Source organism: Eumetopias jubatus, unplaced genomic scaffold (assembly GCF_037043125.1).
Source record: "Eumetopias jubatus isolate StellerSeaLion01/CBP00866 unplaced genomic scaffold, mEumJub1_p1.0 scaffold_4, whole genome shotgun sequence".
Taxonomy (NCBI): domain Eukaryota; kingdom Metazoa; phylum Chordata; class Mammalia; order Carnivora; family Otariidae; genus Eumetopias; species Eumetopias jubatus.
The window spans coordinates 66,475,620-66,478,981 of NW_028274810.1; the positions used below are offsets into that span (position 1 = coordinate 66,475,620).

General features: G+C 39.5%; 1 pseudogene; it reads right to left on the minus strand.

Moving 5' to 3' along the window:
* Positions 1 to 210: 210 nt before the first annotated feature.
* On the minus strand, positions 211 to 1,268 carry LOC114212104 (ATP synthase F(1) complex subunit gamma, mitochondrial pseudogene; annotated as a pseudogene).
* Between the last annotated feature and the right edge of the window lie 2,094 nt (positions 1,269 to 3,362).

Sequence of the window (3,362 nt, forward strand, 5' to 3'; positions counted from 1 at the left end):
ACCTTACTAAAGGAATTATGGTTGATCCTCATTATTTGTGAATTCGTTTGCTCAATGAAATTTATTTGCAACCCCAAAATCAATACTCACAGTGCTTTTATAGTTATTTACAAGCACGTGAATGGGCAGAGTGGTGAAAAATTTTAGTCTATGTGCATGTTTTTAACTGAGGTCAAACAAAGCAACATTCTGCCTTTTTTTTCTTTCAGTAAGTTGTTTATTGTAAGATAATTTACAAACATCTTGCTGTCTTTAGTAGTTTAAACAATGGACCAACAATTTCTTCTGACAAGGTCAGCAGTAAGCTAAAAATAAAATCAGCCGGCTGAATTTTCCTTCTTTATCTCTTGTCTAAGGATGAAACTTGGTTTTCATTAATCCAGAGCTGCTGCACCGGAAATGATTTCAATCAACTCCTTCGTGATGACAGCCTGGCGGGTGCGGTTGAACGTCAAGGTCAGTTTGTCAATCATCTCGGAAGCGTTCTTGCTAGCGTTGTCCATGGCCGTCATCCTGGCACTTTGCTCACTCGTGGTGGATTCCTTTAGAGAATAGTAGATGATGTTGGCCAAATTGTATTCTTGGTAATTCTGCAGCACGTCAGCATCAATATCATCATAGATACTCATGCTCTCAGCACTTGCAACGGTTTCAAGGGAAAAGATGGGCTTTTCTTCTGTCTTGTAGGAGATGACAGACCTGAACCGATTAAAGATGATAGACCCTTCATCAAATTCATATCCGGAATTTAGTAGTTCAAGGGCAATGACGGACGCATCCCCAAAAGTAGGAGGTTTTCTTCCCACTTCTTTGAAGGACACCAGAAACTGGTCAGAGTGAGTCCTATGAAGTATATCCCTGATTTTATCACCAATTCCAACAAGCATGACTTCTTTCCCAGCTGCCGTGAGCGTGGCCACCTCACTTTTCATCTGTTTAGCAACCGAGGAATGAATAGTACCACAGAGCCCTCGATCTGAGGACACACCAATAAGAAGGTGTTTCTTCTTGTCTTCAGGCACCTTAATATCAGCTTTTTCATACAGAGCCAAAGATCCTCTCCCACATACTCGAACTGGTTTCAGCTCCCTCTCAGCTCGGGCATATTTTGCTGCCGCTACCATTTTCATAGACTTGGTGATTTTCTGGATGTTTTTGATTGACTTTAGTCACCTGGTAATATCTTTTAAAGTTGTCATATTTCGAACCTGGATCCATTGTGGCTGCACGGCGCAGGCCGAGAGCCCAGCGACGCCCGTCCGAGAGAACATGGTGGTATCGGCCCAGCTCAACATTCTGCCTTCTTACTGTAGATCTCATACTGTCGACAATTATCCTTTTTGTGATCTATGTAGTGCTATGGTTTTTGCATTTTTGTACTTTCTGTTGGTGATTTCACTGTTCAAAATGGCCCTGAAGCATAATGTAAAACACTGTCTAGTGTTCCTAAGTGCACGAAGGCTGTGACATGCCTTACAGAAAAAACGTGTGTGGTAGATAATTCTCATTCAGCTATGAGTTTTAGTGCTGCTGTTGGTTGAGTTCAACGTTAATGAATCAACTAACTATCCCTTATAAGGTGTCTTTAAATAAAAACACACATAAAACAAAACTATGTATTGACTGGTTGACAAAAATGTAATCAGAACATAACCTTGTATTTTTCCGAATGAGCAACAGTTCAGTATTCGTTAATTCAGTGTTCACAGCAACTTTATAGAACATAACTACCATGAGGAATGAGAACTTTTATTCTCAATAATAAATAAAAATGATTGAGGTTCTATAATCGAATGGCTTATATGGGTAGTCAGGGGTTTTAGAAACAATCATTTCTCTGATGATTTCTACTTTGCCTACTTGTTAATGAAGTAAATTAAATCCAATGGATTATGCAGATTTTTTAGTCCCTTATTCTCCACTGAAGATATTCTGATCTTTCTCCATTTTGCTCAAGTTTTCAACCCCATCCACCACTATCCTTAATTTCAGATGACCTCTGTCCATTTCATACTTTAAGTTTCACTTCCAATGAAAATGCCTCAATTCCAATGAGAATGCTAATTCTTCTTTAAAAAGAAAGATTTTATTTATTTATTTGAGATAGAGAGAGACCAAGAGCAAGCATGAGCAGGGGGAGGAGGAGGGGCAGAGGGAGAAAGAGAAGCAGACTCCTGAGCAGGAAGCCCAATGTGGGGCTGGATCCCAGGACCCTGAGATCATGACCTGAGCTGAAGGCAGACGCTTAACTGATTGAGCCACCCAGGCGCCCCAAGAATGCTAATTCTTAAACCCCTTTTCTTTAAGGAAATTCAGGAACTCCTGTTGCTGGGAAATTTTCTCTTCCACTAGATTGTAAACTCTTTTAGATCTAGGTGCCGAATGCCTTTATTGCACTCCCTATTTGCTGCACTCAAGGGAAAAAAAAACAACAAAAAACCTTCAAGAATCAGGAAGAAGCAATTGGGCATGGCACCTGCAAAGGCAAAGTTAACAGAAGAAGGCTTTGAAATATATTTCAATGTCAGTAGAGACAGATGCTCTTTTAGCATAAAAATATCTAAAAATTATGCTAGTAAGAAGAATATGAATATGATTCCTTTCCTCTGGTACACATGCCCTGTGTAATCCTCTTTCTTTGGATGCAGGAAAAAAAGATCTTCATGGGGTATTTTTCAAAGGTAGAAGGAGTGTCCAAGAGAAGCAATGCTGCTCCAGGCATATACTTTGTGCAAGGGAAGCTGGATTTAGGGGTACCATGCTCAACTTTTCATCTCCCACGTGTATATTCTGTGTGATTGGACTTTAACATTGTAAAACTGGAACACAGAACTAATTGAACCTTGTTTGGGCTTCCTTGTATGTTCATTCAGAAGAGAGGGGAGCATTTTCATTCCCTTTTCTAATCAGTGTAAGATAACTTAAGAGTAGGTGACGGGGAAAAAAGAAAATCTCTCCTGGAACTCATCTGGCCTACTAAACAGACCTACCTTAATCTTCCATGTTATCAAATGTACACTAAAGAGGTAAGGGGGGCATTGTCAGCTTATCTGTGGGGGAAACTGTATTATGCTTAAGTGTAATGAAAGAGAAAGGGTCATAAGCATTTCAAAATTATTTCAAATATTTTTTTCAAAAGAGAAATAATTTGTTGCTAGAAAGAAGACTTGTCATAATCTCACAATGAGATTACCTTACATTCTGCTTAACCTCTTATTTAAAGAGGTCCCTGTGATGTACAGTACCATTACACCTAAAACTGAAAGAAGTTTTGGGGAGTGGGGAAAACTGCTTTGATCCTTCATTTCTCACTCAAGATAAGTATGGTGGTCTCAGGTGTTGGTCTCAGGTGTTCATATTCC